Source organism: Macaca mulatta, chromosome 7 (assembly GCF_049350105.2).
Source record: "Macaca mulatta isolate MMU2019108-1 chromosome 7, T2T-MMU8v2.0, whole genome shotgun sequence".
Classification (NCBI taxonomy): domain Eukaryota; kingdom Metazoa; phylum Chordata; class Mammalia; order Primates; family Cercopithecidae; genus Macaca; species Macaca mulatta.
In genome coordinates, this window is record NC_133412.1 from 11,375,036 (window position 1) to 11,393,752 (window position 18,717).

Genomic DNA, 18,717 nt, shown 5'->3' on the forward strand with positions numbered 1-18,717 from the left:
CTCAGGTCAGGAGTTCGAAACCAGTCTGGCCAACATGGTGAAACCCCGTCTCAACTAAAAATAGAAAAAAAATAAGCTGGGCATAGTGGCAGGCACCTGTAATCCCAGCTACTTGGGAGGCTGAGGCAGGATAATCACTTGAACCTGGGAGGCTGCAGCAGTGAGCCCAGATCGCGCCACTGCACTCCAGCCTGGGTAAGAAGAGTGAAACTTTGTCTCAAAAAAGAAAAAAAGAAGTACCATTACATATACCATATGTTTGAATACTATGTTAAGTAAAAGAAGCCAAACATAAAAGACCACATATTAAATGATTCAATTTAAATGAAAATGTCTATAAAAATAAAATTTATAGAGATAGAAAGTAGATTCGTGGTTGTCTTAGACTAGGATGGGAGTGGGAATAATTGTATATATAAAGGCACAAGGTTTCTTTTTGGGATGGAAATGTTCTAAAATTATACTGGGGTTGCCAACTGCACATTTCTGTGTACACTTACAATATACGTACAATCAGTATATTGTACATTTTGGTATGTACATTTAAAACAGGTGAATTTTATGGTATATAAATTATATTTCAATGAAGTTTTAAAAAGAGTGAAGGAAATCATAACTGTAAAGGTAAAGTCTCATTGCAAAGGAATTATACACTACAAATTCCATTTTGTTTCATGTCTTATGTGTTTGATAGCACCTTTGTTGGGGCAACAATATAGGATTATCCCTTTTCCACCAAGAGCATTTGACAATGCAACTGAAACTAGTTTAAAGCAATGGTTCAGGCCTCTATGTGCTTTTGAAGTGCTATTTGATAATACACAAAAAAGTGAAGAATCTCAAACGGTATTAGGGGTTGAAGACATTGATTATAGAAACCGGAAATGATAGCCTTTTAATGAAAAAAAAGGAACAAAAGAAATAAGGCATTAAGAGAATAAAAGATTGAGAAGGGGCCAATACACTAACTATATATAACTACCCTGAACACTGGATATAGTGCATATTTTCTTAAAGACAACACAGTGTTTGCTAATACCCCTTAGGGTATTGTCTTGAAAAGGTAGAAAAACAGAAGCATGTAGTAGGAATTGGAGGGATAAATTGTAGTAGCTATCACCTACCAGAAAAATGAAAAGGGATCTTTTTATATAATCTACTACAATGGCTGCCAAAAGATTAAACAGCTCTAGGCTGGGAGCGGTGGCTCATGCCTGTAATCCCAGCACTTTGGGCGGCCCAGGCGGGTGGATCATTTGAGGTGAGGAGTTTGAGACCAGCCTGACCAACATGGTGAAATCCCCTCTCTACTGAAAATACAAAATTAGCTGGGCATGGTGGCGCACTCCTGTAATCCCAGCTACTTGGGAGGCTGAGGCAGGAGAATCACTTGAACCCGGGAGGCAGAGGTTGCAGTGAGCACTGTACTCCAGGCCGGGTGACAAGAGCGAAACTCCGTCTCGAAAAAAGAAAAAAAAAAAAGATTTAAACAGCTCGAAGTGTTCACATACTCCATATCTACTTAAAATAATGAGAAAAACTCATCATACAGGAATGGAACACATCTGGACTTTTGTTTGTAACACCTTAAGTTACAGCTCAAGATCAAGTTAAGCTTTCTTTTTCCATTAATACACTACAATATATTTATCACTTACATTGTATTTAACTCTGTAATTTCACAAGGCAATTTCATTCCTCTTCTTGAAAAATCAAAGCATGGTTGTGTACAAAGAAACTTTCTCCTCCAGTTACTACTACACAGTCATTCCCACTATGGCAAAGGGTATGTGTAGTTATCTCTCAAGAATCTTGAAGTTGAAAACAGTTTATAACCACTATAATACAATACATAAAATAAGAAATAAAAGGGTTTTAGAACATAAAAGCTTTAGCCTACTTTTTTTTTAACCCAGAGATGTCAAGTAACTAACCCAAAGACAGTTAATAGCAGATCACAGGACGTAGAATCCATGCCATTCAACCACATTTCTATTTTCATTAATTGAATTCAATTTGTTCTCAACTAGACTAAACATTTTCAATCCTGAATAACCAAACTTTAAATAGCAGATTCAAGCCAAATAAGATGACAGTACTAATTTTTCTGAGGAGATAACAACAGGTGGACAGGTGAACATAAGCTATAAGCTATCCACCATCCTTCCTTCATCTAACACGGGTAACCCTTTCCTCTCTTTTCTAAGGCCCACCAGGAGATTCATGGGGCCTTATCAAAAGTTTTCCCATGAGGCGGCTACCACGTAAACAATGGAAGGCAAGAGTGAACATGAACTTTTTTCTTCAAGAATTTCAGTAGGCCGGGCATGGTGGCTCACGCCTGTAATCCCAGCATTTTGGGAGGCCAAGGCGGGCAGATCATGAGGTCAGGAGATAGAGACCATCCTGGCTAACACGGTGAAACCCCGTCTCTACTGAAAATACAAAAATTAGCCGGGCGTGGTGGCGGGTGCCTGTAGTCCCAGCTACTCGGGAGGCTGAGGCAGGAGAATGGCGTGAACCCGGGAGGCGGAGCTTGCAGTGAGCCGAGATCGTGCCACTGTACTCCAGCCTGGGCGACACAGCGAGACTTTGTCTCAAAAAAAAAAAAAAGGATTTCAGTGAAGGAGAGAGGAAGAGAAGGTAAACATTAGATTTTTCTGGGATAATCTTTAGGGCCTATATGTACTGATTCCTTCCTCCTAAATTCAGTGGCCAGACTCTCAATATGTGCAGCATTTCAATAACCGTATTATCTGTAGTTCTTATGTTTCATAACGCAATACAGATCAGGTTAAAAAAAGAAGGTGATAAGAACGGATCTAAGAAAGCCAAGGCTGATCTCAGTGGGACTGGTGCTTACAATGGAATATTAAAAACACTTTTCAAAGGCTGTTTTGTGAAGTGGAGGAAAGTCTGAAAATAATGGTTGTCTTAACTCATTTTGTGCTGCTACAACAGAATAGCTGAGACCGGGTAATTTGTAAAGAACAGAGGTTTATTTTGTATCTGGAAGCTAGGAAGTCCAAGACTGAGGGGCCCATATCTAGCAAGGGTCTTTTTGCTTTATCATCCCATGGTGGAAGGCAGAAGGATAAGTGGGCAAAACAGAAAGCAAAAGGGCCAGAGTTACTTTTATAACAAACCCACTTTCACAATAATTAACCTGCTCCATTCATGACAGAGCCCTCATGACCCAGTCACCTCTTAAAGGTCCCACCTCTCAATACTGTTGCATGGGGATTGAGTTTCCAACACATGAACTCTGGAGCGCACACTGAAACCACAGCAGTGGTATTTTTTTTGCTTGTTTTTTAACAGAGAAAATCTCATATGTTGCCCAGGCTGACCTCGAACTCCCGGGTTCAAGAGATTCTCCCACTTCAGCCTCCAGAATAGCCACGACTATAGGCACACAACATCTCACCTGGCTAGCAACAGTATTTTAAAAAGCAGAATAGAAAACTAAATGCATAGTATGATCCAGGTTTTTCAAAAGACATATAGGTAAGATCTATCCATTCAAAAAAGGTCTATCAAAACATTAACAGAAATTATTTATTGCTGGTGGGATTATGGGTGTTCCCCCCACCATCACTTAATATGTTTTTCTATTTTCTACAACAAACATGGATTATTTTTATAATCTGAAGAAATAAATATTTTAACTTAATGAGATCACTGTCTTATAAAACATGGCTTAATCGCATAACTTCCTTATAGTAAACAAGTAAAAAAGATGGAAACGCCAATACATGGAGGTAATATTTCATAAGAAGAATCTATTTTAACTTTTCCAAGATTAGGACAACTTCATCTAACTTTCTCAGGTCTTGCTTTCTCACCTCAATTTGGACTTTGCTCCCACAAACCCTTTTTAAAAATCTTTGATTTCTCCCTTTGAACTTATTCCCCCATTCTGCTTTCAAACATGATCAGATTTCCCTGATCAACTCCTATACTCTTTCTCTGCTTCCCTTTCCTGCCAAATTTCTACAATGAGTGCTTTTTAGCTTCCATTTTCTCTTTAACTCTTTGTAAACTTGCTTTTATTTTGCTCTCTCATCTGAAAAAAAAATGCATCTTGAATTAAACCTATATAGGAGCCTTTATAGCACTGATGATGCTCATCAAAGTCAGACAAGCCAACTCTAAAGATATTGCTCATTCTTCATCACCATTTAGCTCTTTTGTCACTTCGTGGCCCTTCCCTGACCCTTTCTGTTCATACGACACAGTTGTCCTAGGTCTCCTTGTTCCCTTACCATTTTTTTGGTTCCTTTTCCTCCAGCAGCTCCTCTCTCCACTAAAATTGATGAAATATGCTTTCATGGCTCCAGTTATTTCTCTTGACCCAGGTCTTCCTTAATTTCTTTGTATTTGGCTCCTGGGTCAGCCACTGCTAGGTCCCAGTAAACACATCTAAAACAAATTTCTTCAATGTCAAGCCAACTTGCTGCCCTGCCTAGCTATCACAATTGAAATGACTGGCAAACTTCTCTCAGACTGGAAACACGGGAGTTGTTTTGACTTCTTTCTCCTCCTAACAAATCACTAAGTCTTCTCAAATTTTCCTTTAGGCAGGGCACAGTGGCTCACACCTGTAATCCCAGCACTTTGGGAGGCCAAGGCGGGAGGGTCACTTGAGCCCAGGAGTTTGATACCAGCCTAGGCAACATAGTGAGACCTGTCTCCAAAAAAAACCAAAGCAAAGCAAAGCAAACAAAAAACCTTCCTTCAAAATATTTCACAGATCCATTCAGATCTTCCTTTTTCCACTGTCAGAACTACAGCCCCGTAACTTCAAGCCTAAATCACCGTAACAATTATTTGATTTTCCTGCCACCAGTCTTCTCCTGGTCCTTGCAAATCAACCTATACAATCAATACCTATAGTGTTCATGGTAAAACACTACTACAGAATTTCCCAAGTAGTGCTATAGATTTTAACAGATGCTTTATTCTGTTCAAGTACATTTGGATATGCTGCACGTTAAACTATTTCCTGGAATTTAAGTACATTAAAAAGGCCCTAAGAAGTTGGCACAATTTTACTCCATGATTCCCAAACTTAGCCATCATCCTATCTTATTTTTATTCTAGCAGATACACATAAAATTTGACAAATGTAGCTTTCCAAGACACATAGTTTTTGGAATTTTTTTTGCTACATCAAGACTAAACTATTTATCTAAATATCAAAGACATACTCTCATTTCTCTTCAGATCGTATTACTCTTTCACCTCTTAAATACTGAAGGTCTTCATAATTAGAGACATTACTATTAAAGATTAACAATTAATGTTTTAAAATAGAAGGGAGAAAACACAAAACATTCTAGCATATATATATATATACACATATATACACATATATATATATGGGGATGGGGAGGAGAAAGCGTTTTGCCAAGGAAAGATTCCACTATGATGGTGTTAACGGTATCATTAAAAATAACAGCGAGACTTTATCAAAAATTTACCATATGCCAGGTGTAGGCACTGTAGACATATTATCTTCTATAGGTAAGAAAATAAAGGCATAAAATGATTAAGTAATTTGCCTGAGATTAAACAACGAAAAAAAGTAAGAGTCTGCACTGGAACCCAGTCTCCATTGCCTATATTCTTAATCAATACATGGTAATGCCTCCCAATTAATATGAGAGATTAAGGGCTGAATATATAACAGAGGATGCAGTTTTTATCACTTTCTAGCTCATGATTTTTGGCAGGTCATTTATTCTATTCTAAATCTGTTTTCTCAAATGCAAAATGAGAATATTGTTGTGAAAATCAAAATGAGATTACATGTAAGTTATTACTGCTATTATCACCAATAATATTTATAAGAAATATAAATATATACAATTATGGTGTTCTAGAAGGCAAATTTGACAGCATTGTAAAGCAAGTGAAATATAAACACATCTTGGTATGCCCTTGTTTAGAGTGACCATAGAATTTATCATCCAAACTAGGACACTTTTGAGAGTAAAAGGAGTTATTATTAAAAATTATGCTGGGACAATAGGCATAAATCAGATCAGTCCCAGGAATACTGGGATGTATGTTCACCCCACCTGAGGTAAATGTTTACTGTCCTAGACTGATTTATTGACGATTTTTTTCTACAGAAATGACTAACTACTCAGCAATAAAAAAGAAAGAACTACTAATAAACATGACAACCTGGGTAAGTCTCAAATGCATTAATACTAAGTGAAAGAAGCCAGATTCAAAAGGCTACATATTACACAACTTCATTTTCATGACATTCTAAAAAATAAATATGGATAAGAAAAATATCAGTGATTGCCAGAGACAGGAAGGAAGTTGACTACAAAAGGATAAGAGGAAACTTTTTGAGGAGAGGGACATGTTCTGTATTTTGATTGTGGTGATGATTACACAACTGCCAAAGCTCATGGAAAGGATACCTCAATAATCTGACTTAAAAGAAATTGGGGCAGAGAGCACAAGCTATCCATGGCTTTTCACTAGACTCAGACTCCTTGGACACTTGGCATTTGCTTGACAGAGCTGAGAAATATGGCGCCTCTTGGCCCACATCCATTCTTTTGTCTCCAGGAAACTGGTTACTCTTCAATCCTGGAGTTGCCAGAAACATTCCTCAAAGTATCTGGAATTTTTGTTTTGACTGGTGACTACCAAGGCCAGCCCTACCGGTTTTGTTTGCTCCCAGCTGTGTGGGCTGGGTCTGACCCTGCGGACCGGGGATGCCCTTTGTATGCAATGATGTGGGGTAATGCTGTGCTGTCAGGCCGATGGGAGTTAAAACTTAATTTGCAAAGGCCTCCAGGCTCCTTCTGCCCCTCCCAGCTCTCTGGAAAGCTTCCACTTACTATGCAGGTAGGTATCACAACTTACAGTCTGGGTAAAAAGTTAAAGACTCATCCAAATTTTTAAACGCTGGTGCAGCTAAAAAGATTAGGTCAAACAGATCCATGTTCAAATTCCCAGCTTTCCCGCTTAACTAGCTCTTTCATTTTTATTAAAACTAAGTGTTTCTTTTCTCTGAAACTTCTCTTTCCTTCCTTTCTACTCCATCGTAGCCTCTCTTGATGACTAAGTTCAAATCTTCCTCTTTGAAACACTTCTTTGAGACAGGGTCTTGCTCTGTGCCTAGGCTGGAGTGCCATGGTATGATCACAGTTCACTGCAGCCTTGACTTCCCAAGGTCAAGTGATCCTGCCCCCTCACCCTCCCAAGTAGCTGGGACTACAGGTGCCTGCCATCCTGCCCAGCTAATTTTTGTATTTTTTGTAGAGACGGGGTTTCATCATGTTGCCTAGGCTGGTCTCAAACTCCTGGGCTCAAGAGATCTGCCTGCCTTGGCCTCCCAAAGTACTGGGATTACAGGCAAGAGCAACTGTGCCGGCCTTTGAAGGACTTCTTGATCCCTGTCTTCGTTGATTTCTTCCTTCACTATCTCTTTTTGCACTTAGTGAATACTACACAGTTTAAGACTTTTAACAATCTACAAATAATTGAAGGCCTAAAGGTAAGATATGACTGGGCACTAACTAATCCAGGTGTGTATCCTCTTGCCAAATAGACTGCAAAACTTCTCTTGGGCAGCAACTGCATTTTATATATTTATGTTTGCAATGTAAATTTTAAGTCAATGATTATTAGTTAATATAAATGTATACCTATAGATATAACCTTAAGTGAACGAATGAATCATCACACTCAAAGTACTGTTACCAGAACACCAGGGGTTTTGTCTAGGTCCTGATGCTTGGCACACAGATAGCCAATCAGAGACAATGCAGGGAAGAAGGCTTTAATCAGGTGCTGCAGCTGAGGAAATGGAAGATCAGTCTCAAATCCATCTCCCTGACCAACTAAAATCAGGAGTTTATATAGCAGAGAAGAAATGTAACTGCATGCAGGAAAACAGGAATTAGGGAGGGGTAAGAAAGAAGAGTTGGTCAACAGGAAGCAGGTGGCCACTTGGGCAATCATGACAGATAAATGGCCTGGTGTCTCACTGTCCAGATGCTATGATCTGGTAAGTTTTAGTTCCATGATACTGTCCGAGAGGTCTGACGGTTGGTTTCCTGAGAAAGGAATTCATAAAAACAAGAGTTACTTTCTCAAAGTTTTAAGACTGGGAGGGTCAATTTCTATGTTTATTGAAAGAAACCATAAACGTCCGTTTCAGCACCCTCCCTTCTACTTATCAGTCCCTCAATCATGGGAAGTCTGGTCATTGATCTTTCTGGCTGCTTCATGCTGAGGAGCGGCACTGTGGGCAACTATATACCATGAGTGACCAAATTGATGACAGTGGCTGCTGACATACCAGTTGCAGCAGGGAAGAGAGGTTGGGGCTGCACACTCCATGGAGCCAGTGGGAGCCCCGTCCCTTCTGAGTTGGGACAGGAGGTCCCCATGCCCCTGCAGTTGCAGACCCAGGTCTCCTGCTTTACTGAGCAAGCAGGAGCCCTGCCCAGGTGGGCTACAGCCGCCCACACTGCAGCTGTGGATCCCAGCCTCCCTGTACTCTTTGGGGAGCCAGGAACAGGCAGGATCTGCCTTCCGCGGTGCAGCTGCAGCCACTGCACCCATGGCTGCAGACCTGGGCTTCCTTCTGTAGGAAGCAGGCATTAGCTGGGGACAGGCGGGAGCCCTGCCTCTTCCAAACTGGCGGGGTAGGAGCTCCCCTGTGCAGCTGCGGCTGTCCTCCCAGGCATAGGACCAGGGCGCCTCTGCAGTCTACACCCTTGGGCGTCCCAGGAAGGATCCCCCTCCCCATCCCTGCAGGCTCAGGGGTGTCTGCTCCCACTGCCTGGCCTCTCTCCACTCCCAGCACCTGCTCTAATCTGAGAGCAGGGTTGAGGCCAAGCCCCAGGGCCATGAATGGCAGCGGGAGACAGACAAGAGTCCTGGGTGGAAGGGGGCGGGATCCCCAGTAAGGCCCCACCCTCAGGCCAGGGAGGACCTGAAGGAAGGGGGCTGGGCTGCCAGTCCCGATGACTAGAATGGGGACTCACGGTGCCTCTTCCGGGCCCACCCATGGCAGCCCACAGACCAACTGGCATGTAGTTCCTCCCCTCTGAGGTCCACAAAAGCCCTGGGCTCAGTCACAGCAGGGCGGCGGACGCCAGAGGATAAAGATGGCAGAGAGATGACAGGAGAGGATGACCAGCTGCAGAGTGGAGTATCCTCTCTGCTGATAGCTGGAGAAGATGGGACCACCAGCTGCAGAGAGGAGTACGCGCTCCGCTGAATGCTGCAGAGACGACCAAGCGGAAGAGAGAAGCTGCCCTATGTGCTGAGTGCTTCAGAGACCCGCGGAGACGTCAGAATGACTCAACTGCAGAGAGGAGCCACTCTCTCCAGGGCCTCCTCTCCACTAAGAGCTGAACACTCAACTGGACGACCTGCCTACAGAGAGGAGCTACCCACTCCTCTGAGCTGTTCTAACACTAAATACAATTATTCTTCACCCTTCACTTGCCTGTGTACCTCATTCTTCCTGGACAATAGGACAAGAACTTTGGCAAAGGCACTGCAGCCACAGAGGTTCTGGCCAGAATAATCGACACCCCAGAGATCCCATAACAACATGGCTACCCAGGAATCAAAGGCTAATCTAATACTATAGTTTTCCTCTGAAATACAGTATTTCTCTCTCCAGTCCCCCACTTCCACCAAAGATAAATCACAGCAGAACCAAGCCACCTGTAAAATAAGCTTCAGTCCAACTATACTTGGCCTGATTACCCATACAAAGTACAGCAAAAATCATTGTCCACATAGGCTCTTCTAAAAGGGTTGGAACCTATCACAAGGCCATTTCAGTCAAAGTCCTGGAAAAATAACCAGTTCCTCCATCGGTGTCCCATTATAAAAGAACACAGATTCTTACTGAACTCATGCAAACCACATTGCCACAAATTAAAGAATATTCACAAACAGGCCAGGCATGGTGGCTCACGCCTGTAATCCCAGCACTTTGGGAGGCCAAGGTAGGTGGATCACTTGAAGTCAGGAGTTTGAGACCAGCCTGGCCAACATGATGAAACCCCGTATCTACTAAAAATACAAAAATTAGCCAGGTGTGGTGGCAGGTGCCTGTAATCCCAGATGCTCAGTAGGTTGGGGCAGGAGAATCGTTTGAACCTGGGAAGTGGAGGATGCAGTGGCCCAAGATCACGCCACTGCCTTCCAGCCTGGGTGACAGAGCGAGATGCCATGTAAAAAAAAAAAAAGAGTTTTCACAAATAATTTATGAATTCTGGAGAAATTCACCTCAAATTCTGTATACTCAGCTGTGAAAGGCTATAAATAGCTCAAATGAGCTGGGTGCGGTGGCTCACACCTGTAATCCCAGCACTTTGGGAGGCTGAGGCAGACAGATAGTTGAGTACAGGAGTTCGAGATCAGCCTGGCCAACATGGTGAAAACCCATCTGTACTAAAAATATAAAAATTAGCCAGGCATAATGGCACATGCCTGTAATCCCAGCTACTTGGGAGGCTGAGGCATGAGAACTGCTTGAACCTGGGAGGTGGAGGTTGCAGTGAGTCAAGACTGTGCCACTATACTCCAGGTTGGGCAACAGAGTGAGACTCTGTCTCAAAAAGGGGGAAGAAAAAAAGTTTTCCAGACTCTGAAAAACAAAACATAAAGTATCAGCAGTATTTCAAACAAAAAGCTGTACAAAATCATTTCAGTTCTCCATTAGTTCTGTCCATGCAATCAGTTTCTGCTCTGCTTCATACTGGGTTAGTAATTTTTATGAACACATCAGCCTTTTGGTTAGTCCTGGAAGTTTTCTCTCTAGTCTCATGGCACAATTTCCAAAGTTATCAGAGGTCTGCATTCAAGAGTCCTTTTCATGAACTCCCCAAAGAAGTAAGCCCTGGATTATAGCTGACTGTCAGCTGCTTTTTGGAAAGAATCAAAGCAAAACAATTGTGGACGACAAAAATCTCAGGACAGGCACAATTGACAAGGACATTTGGTTACTTTTGTGGCATACAAAAATGTAAAATAGAATTCATAACTGACATATTAATAATAATTAAGACATCAGAATTTTAGGAATTTCATACAACTTGGAACACATCTTTTTTTTTTTTTTGAGACAGAGTCTGGCTCTGTTGCCAGGCTGGAGTGCAGTAGTGTGATCGCGGCTCACCACAACCTCTGCCTCCTGGATTCAAGCGATTCTCCTGCCTCAGCCTCTGGTGGGATTACAGGCATGTGCCACCATGGCCAGCTAATTTTATATTTTTAGTAGAGATGGGGTTTTGCCATGCTGGCCAGGCTGGTCTCAAAGTCCCAACCTCAGGTGATGCGCCCACCTCAGCCTCCCAAAGTGCTGGGATTACAGGCGTGAGCCACTGCGCCCGGCCCTGGAACACATACTAATACCACATCTATATAAGTATAATCCAAAGAAAGTTAAACACCACCTCACATTTGATAATGCCTCCTTTTATAAATCTAACACCAAATAAGCCTAATAAGTCTCTCTTGGACTTCAGGGAACCCAATATCCAAAAAAGTCTGAGGCAAAAAGACTGATCTTAGAACTTGTAATTTTGCTTTTGGAAAGTCTGTCAAGTATCAAAGGTTTAAAAAACCTGGTATCACAAAATATGATCAGAGGTCACTATAAAATAGTCATTCATTTAAAATGAATGAAATGAAAAAAATGAAAAAAAAAAACCCGTTTACTCTTTGATAGAGAGGAGCCAGTTTCCTAAACAATAAGACTTAATAAAGATGGCACAAAGCTAACTAAATGTCTCTTCCCTCTCCTTTGTTCCCTGAAATTTACTCAAAAAGTAAACAAAAATATTTTATTATCTCATTAATATCACACACAAATTTTGTTCAAAAGAGAAAATCTAATGTTACCTTTGTATGTTTCAGTACTGGTATTTTAGGGTTCATTTCTCAAACAATTAAAAGGAAGTATATGAATTCAGTCCAGCATGTACTGATTCAGCACGACTATGTGTCAAGAGATGAATAAGAAGTACATTCTTATTTCTAAGAAGCTTACAATCTAGTGGGGACGAATGACAAGGAAGTCAATGAATATGAATAATGAATGCTATAAAAGAGGAATAGATACAGGTTACTAAAAACGCAGAAGCAGTTCATCTAAATTTAAGAAGCAATGAAGCATCCCAGAATATATCTTAGGTTGGGAAGGGAAAGGCTCTGCATAACCAAAGAATCAACAAACTGAACAGACAGTATCTACAAACTATACATCTGACAGTGGATCGATATCCAGAATTTATAAGGATCTCAGACAATCAGACAACTGAACAAAAAACCCCAGATAATCCCATTAAAAAACAGGGTGAGGACATGAATAGACATTCTTCAAAAGAAGACAAATGGCCAAGAAGCATGTGAACAAATGTTCAATATCACTAATCACAGAAATGCAAATTAAAACTACAATGAAATATCATCTTACACCAATCAGAATGGCTACTATTAAAAAGACAAAAAGTAACAGATGAGAAGGACATGGAGAAAACAAACTCATACACTATTGGTGGGAATGTAAATTAGTACAACCTCTATGGAAAACAACATGGAGATTTCTCAAAGAACTAAAAATAGAACCACTATGTGATTCTGCAATCCCACTACTGGGTATCTACCCAAAGGAAAATAAATCATTATATCCAAAAGACACCTGTACTCATATGTTTATTGCAGCACAGTTTATAATAGGAAAGATATAGAATCAACCCATGTCTATCAACAGAGGACTGGATAAAGAAAATATGGTATATATACAATATGGAATACTATTCAGCCTTAAAAAAGAATGAAATAATGTCTTTCGTAGCAACATAGATGGAACTGGAGACCATTATCTCAAGTAAAACAACTCAGACACAAAGACAAATACTGCATGTCCTCACTTAAAATAATATGTACATATGAAAGCAGTGTGGAATAATACAGAATGGAGAGTCAGAGAGGTAGGGGTGGGAGGAAGGTGGATGATGAAAGCTTGCTTGATGGGTAAAATGTGTGTTGCTCTAATGACTGATGTACTGAACCTCCTGACTTCACCACATGCAATATATCAATGTAGCAAAATTGCACTTGTATCCTATAATCCCAGCTACTCAGGAGGCTGAGGCAGAACTGCTTGAACCTGGGAGGCAGAGGTTGCAGTGAGCCAAGATCCCATGACTGCACTCCAGGATGGGCGACAGAGCGAGACGCCATCTCAAACCCACCCCCACCCCCCAAAAAAACAAAAGAACACCCACGAATAATTTTTTTTTTTAATTTTAACTATCTAATGACTATGTATTGGGAATTCTCCAAACCACACTGCATTCCTCAAAAGCAATTCTATTTTGTGGAATATACAAAATAGTTATGGCAACATGGAAACTGATAATAAATGGAAATAAATTTAGGGTCCTAAAAGTAACTTTGTGATTTATGAACATTTGATTTTTTTTTTTTTTTTTTTGAGACGGAGTCTCGCTCTGTCACCCAGGCTGGAGTGCAGTGGCCGGATCTCAGCTCACTGCAAGCTCCGCCTCCCGGGTTCACGCCATTCTCCTGCCTCAGCCTCCCGAGTAGCTGGGACTACAGGCGCCCGCCACCTCGCCCGGCTAGTTTTTTGTATTTTTTAGTAGAGACGGGGTTTCACCGTGTTAACCAGGATGGTCTCGATCTCCCGACCTCGTGATCCGCCCGTCTCGGCCTCCCAAAGTGCTGGGATTACAGGCTTGAGCCACCGCGCCCGGCCTATGAACATTTGATTTATAAATCTTTACCTTACTTGCTATATGAGAAATCAATGTGTATCTGATTTTTTTAAACTATGTGTGCATGCTTATCTAAAATGTGTCTCAAAATAATAAAAAGTGGAAAGGGGTAAGCACATTCTGGCTTCAAAGAAAAAAGAAAATAAAAAGATTCATTAAAAAAAGATGTTACACATGTATCTTAAACATATCAATTTAAAAACTAAAAATCAGCCAGGTGTGGTGGCTCACACCTGCAATCCCAGCACTTCAGGAGACCAAGTGGGATGGCTCACCTGAGGTCAGGAGTTCAAGACCAGCCCGGCCAACACGGCAAAACCCCGTCTCTACTAAAAATACAAAAATTAGCCGGGCATGGTGGCACCCACCTGTAATCCCAGCAGCTTGGGAGGCTGAGGCAGGAGAATCGCGTGAACCCAGGACGTGGAGGCTGTAGTGAGTAGAGACTGCGTGACTGCTCTCCAGCCTGAGCGACAGAGCGAGACTCTGTCTCAAAAATAAAATAAAATAATTTAAAAATGGCTGGGCATGGTGGCTCATGCCTGTTAATCCCAGCACTTAGGAGGCTGAGGTGGGCGGATCACTTGAGGTCAGGAGTTCAAGACCAACCTGGCCAACATGGCAAAACCCAGTCTCTATTAAAAATACAAAAACCTGCCAGGCATGGTGGCAGGTACCTGTAGTCCCAGCTACTCGGGAGGCTGATGCAGGAGAATCACTTGAACCCTGGAGGAAGAGGCTGCAGTGAGCCGAGATTGCACCACTGCACTCCACCCTGGGTGACAGAACGAGACTCCGTCTCAAAAAGAAAGAAAGAAAGAAAGGAATCTAAACATGATGTATAATGCATCATCTATAATTTCTAGTTTGGGCTTATTTAAAGTGGCTCAAGAACTTGATACATTATCAGTACAAAATCCTACACTGTTATAGTTTTACTTCATTTATGTTTAGCTGTCTTACCTACACCTTATTTGATATACAGTTTTTCAGGCATTTGCCTTTGTCCAGACTACCCAAAGCTATACAATTAATTTCATGGAAACAATGTATTTTAAATTCCTATTTCCAATTGCTGTCTTCACTACATTGGGAACTAAGAAGCTTGGCAAATGTGGCAGAGAAACTGCTGCTCTCTACAAAGGTTTTTCCAACTTAGACTTCTGCTACTAGAGGTGGAGAACCACCATTTGCATCCATGATAACGCAAGATTCTCTCTTGTCAATGTTTTTACCTTTGAAAATTTGACAAACGATGAACAATGTCATGTTTTAGTTTGCTTTTGAAAAATTTAATGTGAAGTTGTATTTTTCTTACATGTTTAAACTGAAAAGACTAGGCAGTATAGTGTGACAGAGAAATATAAGTCCTAGAGTCAGACTACCTGGGTTTTAGTCCTGTTTTAACCATTTATTAGTTATGTACCATCTTAGGCAAGTTACCTAACCTCCTATTTTCAGAATAACCCTGTGAGGATTAAATAATCCACTTACCATAATGTCTGTAAATCGCTCTGTAAATGTTAGCTATTATCAAGTTATACACAAACATCACCTTTGAGGCAAGTTGCCTTTGGTGTAAGAAACATGATTCGTGGTATCAGCAAACTTTAATATCAGTTCCTAAATTTGTTGTATGTTTCTGTATGTGCATATGTAGCACAGAGAAAAGCATGAAAGGATAAGGGTTATTTCTAAATAGTGGTATTACATTCCTTTTTTCTGTTTATTTTTCTATAAGGTTAAGATTGAATTGTTGTCTTTGGCTTTTATCAATTTTTAACAGTAAAAAATATTACATTTTAAATAAAAGAATGAGGTTTATTTTTTGTTGTTGTTGAGATGGAGTCTCGCTCTGTTGCCCAGGCTGGAGTGCAGTGGCATGATCTCGGCTTACTGCAACCTCTACCTCCCAGGTTCAAGAGATTTTCCTGCCTCAGCTTCTCTAGTAGCTGGGATCACAGGCCACCACACCACACCCACCCACTTAATTTTTTTATTTTTAGTAGAGACAGTGTTTCACCATGTTAGCCAGGATGGTCTCAAACTCCTGACCTCAGGTAATCCACTCGCCACCTCGGCCTCCCAAAGTGCTGGGATTATAGGTGTGAGCCACCGCACCCAGCCGAGTTTCCTTTCTTGACACAAAAAGAGGACAATATGCTAATAGGAACTGATAAATTAAAACTTCTTAAGCCTTGCAACATACAAATTCTTAACTTATGTAAAGGAATATGAAATAATTGTAAAATTATAAAATTCAGTGACCTAAACCATTCTAAGAATTTTTGGTGGTATATATAGCTACATCATAGCATGTAGTACTTTCCTACCTAACTCCTGTTCAGACGCTTAAACTTCCCAAATTTTCCTGCTGTGAAATTCTCACCATCATCCCACAGTTTCTAGTGGGAGAAAGAGTCAAACAAGCAATTATGATACAACATGTCAAGCACTGAGATATCCCTGAGGATTTATCTAAGAGTTCCGGGAAAACAAACAAACAAACAAAAAAAACTGCTCTTAAACTATGAAATAGTAGATAGTGGTTTGAAGCAAAGATATTTAGAGAGTCATTTCACAGAAAGTAACAGCCTCTAGTCCAGCAGGACTTGCTGAGTAATCTCAATGAGTGTTTCTCTACATTTTAATCAATGTGTAAAATTTATTTCCATAACTACTATAAAAGTGTTCCCAAAAAATACTTCGCACTAAGCAGATCATGTGACCCAGTGTATAGCAGGTGGTACTTATCACAAAGAACAACCCAACAACAACAACAAAAACCCCATAGTTTAATGTTAAACCAGATTCAAAGAAAGATTACACAGTTCCATAAATGCGATATTCCTTTTTTAGGTATATTTAGTCAAGAATTGGGAAGGGGGACCGGCAAGGGCAGCAAAGACTTGTAGTCAAAAAGTAACAAGGCAAATGGAATGTTAAACTGTACTTTTTATAAAGTATGAGAAACTATTATATGGGTACAGCAATGATACATTCTGTTGACCTTGCTAGTTTTGTTTTGCACTCATTTAATCCCATTTAATCTGATTGAAGGTTACCATTTTGAAAGAATGTGTCAATTAAATGGGGCATGGATTCTGGGGAGGAGGTGAACACTGGAAGAAGAGTAAAGAGAAACAGAGACAAATACAGGCAGTGCTACTCGTGTACTGTGCAGCAAAAGGGTACCCCATCAGGTTACCTGTATTGTCTACACTTGTTAGGTTTATTCCTACAAAGAAAATAGATTTACTGGCCAGGCGCAGTGGCTCATGCCTGTATTCTCAGCATTTTAGGAGGCCGAGGTGGGCGGATTACGAAGTCAGGGGTTTGACACCAGTCTGGCCAACATGGTAAAATCCCGTTTCTACTAAAAATACAAAAATTAGCCTGGTGTGGTAGCATGAGCCTGGAGTCCCAGCTACTCTGGAGGCTAAGGCAGGAGAATCCCTCGAACCCAGGAGGTGGAGGTTGCAGTGAGCCTAGAATGCACCACTGCACTCCAGCCTAGGTGACAGGGCAAGACCCCCCGTTTCAAAAAAAAAAAAAACAACAGAATATAGATTTACCAAATTAACAGAGCCTGACACTATTAAATATTCAAATCATAAAACTAAGTCCCCTCATCCTGATTCCATATGTGTCCAGAGTTGGCTCCTTCCCATGGGTTCTTGGTCTCGCTGACAACAAGAATGAAGCCATGGACCTTCACGGTGTTACAGCTCTTAAAAATGGTTTGTCCAGACTTTCTTCCCTCAGGTGGGTTCATGGTCCAGAGTTTGTTCCTTTGGGTGTGTCCAGAGTTTCTTCCTTCCGGTGGGTTCGTGGTCTCGCTGACTTCAAGAATGAAGCTGGAGGACCTTCATGACAAGTATTACAGCTCTTAACGGTGGTGCGAACCTAAACAGTGAGCATCAGCAAGATTTATTGTGAAGAGGGAAAGAACACAGCTTCCACGGTGTGGAAGAGGACCAGAGTGGGTTGCAACTGGGGCTCAGTGGCCAGTTTTTATTCCCTTATTTGACCCCACCCGTGTCCTGCTGATTGGTCCATTTTACAAAGTGCTGATTGGTTCACTTTACAGAGTGCTGATTGATCCATTTTTACAGAATCTTGATTGGTGCATTTACAATCCTCTAGCTAGACACAGAGCGCTGATTGGTGTATTTACAATCCTCTAGCTAGACAGAAAAGTTCTCCAAGTCCCCACACGACCCAGAAGCCCAGCTGGCTTCACGTCTCACATACTTGGAACAACTCAAAGTTGTTATCTCAACGGTTTACTATTTCCTGAATGATTGATCACACCACTTTCTCTCTCTTTTTATTTTTTTGAGACGGAGTCTTCCTCTTTCTCCCAGGCTGGAGTGCAGTGGCACCATCTCGACTCACTCCAATCTCTGCCTCTCGGGTTCAAGCTATTCTTCTGCCTCAGCCTCCTGAGTCGCTGGGATTACAGGTGCGTGCCACCACGCCTGGCTAATTTTTGTGTGTGTGTGTATTTTTAGTAGAGATGGGGTTTCACCATATTGGCCAGGCTGGTCTCGAACGTCTGACCTCTTGATCCACCTGCCTTGGCCTCCCAAAGTGCTGGGATTACAGGTGTAAGCCACCAGGCCCAGCCCACCTTCTCTTAATTCAGTTTCCCACTGAAAGCTGATTTGAGAAACGTCAAACTTGGGGAAGCAGATCAAGCATGAAAATAAAGATAGGTCTGGAGATTAAGTGGGTACAATACTGTATCATTTCAATCAATTTAGATCAAACTGAATTCCAACTTTCTTATGAGTGAGATACCCTGAAATAAAAATTACAAAACAGATGCCAAGTGAGAATTAGCTTTCCTACTACCTCTACCTCAGATATATATATATTTTTTTTTGAGACGGACTCTTGCTCTGTCGCCAAGCTG

At 41.2% G+C, this 18,717-nt stretch overlaps 1 protein-coding gene across 4 annotated transcripts in view; it reads right to left on the minus strand.

The window, feature by feature from the left end:
- The window catches only part of KATNBL1 (katanin regulatory subunit B1 like 1), a 66,961-nt gene that overhangs the window by 36,262 nt on the left and 11,982 nt on the right, over positions 1-18,717 (minus strand). For 2 of the 4 annotated variants that reach the window (XM_077939076.1, XM_077939074.1), the window contains exon 2: positions 1,659-1,838. The exons of the other annotated variants lie outside the window; for them this stretch is intronic. The gene's annotated coding sequence lies outside the window, so the exon portion shown is untranslated. The remainder of the gene's footprint in view (positions 1-1,658; positions 1,839-18,717) is intronic. 4 annotated transcript variants of the gene reach the window in all.